We start from the raw sequence: 948 nt of genomic DNA, 5'->3' as shown, positions 1-948 counted from the left end.
TTACATTAGCGCTTTGGTAACATGTACACTTCGTTACAATAGCTTCGTTATAAATAAACCGGGGACATTGCAAGTCAGGCATATAGCAGACATAATTTAAATATATCAGAAGTTAATTTTGTATGCCATAGAATATACCACAGACATATGCCATTAGTAATGCAAAGTATACGAACGATTTTATATAAGTATAGAGAGAGAGAGAAAAAAAAAGATATTCCTATTCGCTAAATCCGCTTCGTTAAGAAATTCCAGACTTTGTTTTGTTCGTTATAAAGAACAGCTGCTCCTCCGGGTTCTCCCCTTACAATGTGAGTGTGTATGCCGAGGTTTTATAAGTAGATCTTCATAAGTATAAGTAGATCCTCATAAGTATTGTATCGTGTGATTTAGGAACTTACGAGTGAGTTTGTATAGAGGAGTGTAATGGCTACCTTTCTTTATTGATGTATTAAGACGACTTATTTTAGATGGACTGGTTACCTGTGTTATAATTTTAGGGAATCAGTCGGCTAGGTTTGTATTTTAATTATGCAGATTATCAGGGAATTGATGGAGTAATAATCTGCAGTAAAATAAGTCACATACTATACCTGCATTATTTTAGTTAGATATACAGAAATCATCCATTATGGTGATGTAGAGTTAGCATATCTCTGGCAATTTGGTGTCATTTAAGGAACTAATTCAAGCTCTATCTTGCCCAAATGCCCATGGTGGAGGTCTGTTGGTATTTGCCAGAGTGCAGACAGTGATGTCATTACAAGAACTGCACTACTATTAAGTTGGACTTGTATTCCAGCAAGTTGCGAGGGTGGGTTTCTGTCTAACCAGGAGATAAGGTGATTTTTCGGAATACCCTCACATAAGCGATTATGAAGATTTTGGTATGGATGGATTTCTGTCACTTTGTACTATCCAAATATATTGTAAATATATGGCCCTGAT

The 948-nt window shown here is 35.8% G+C and overlaps 1 protein-coding gene across 3 annotated transcripts in view; it reads left to right on the top strand.

The window, feature by feature from the left end:
• Positions 1 to 178: 178 nt before the first annotated feature.
• The window catches only part of LOC119593474 (ATP synthase mitochondrial F1 complex assembly factor 1-like), a 15,521-nt gene continuing 14,751 nt past the window's right edge, over positions 179 to 948 (top strand). The window contains exon 1 of one of the 3 annotated variants that reach the window (XM_037942407.1): positions 179 to 311. The gene's annotated coding sequence lies outside the window, so the exon portion shown is untranslated. Of the gene's footprint in view, positions 312 to 381; positions 404 to 794; positions 888 to 948 lie in introns of those variants that run through there. The other 2 variants (XM_037942409.1, XM_037942408.1) reach the window with 2 other exon arrangements.

Source organism: Penaeus monodon, chromosome 32 (assembly GCF_015228065.2).
Source record: "Penaeus monodon isolate SGIC_2016 chromosome 32, NSTDA_Pmon_1, whole genome shotgun sequence".
NCBI classification, from domain to species: Eukaryota; Metazoa; Arthropoda; class Malacostraca; order Decapoda; family Penaeidae; genus Penaeus; species Penaeus monodon.
The sequence above is the reverse complement of the archived record's forward strand: the minus strand, read 5'-3'. Positions and strand labels throughout refer to the sequence as shown.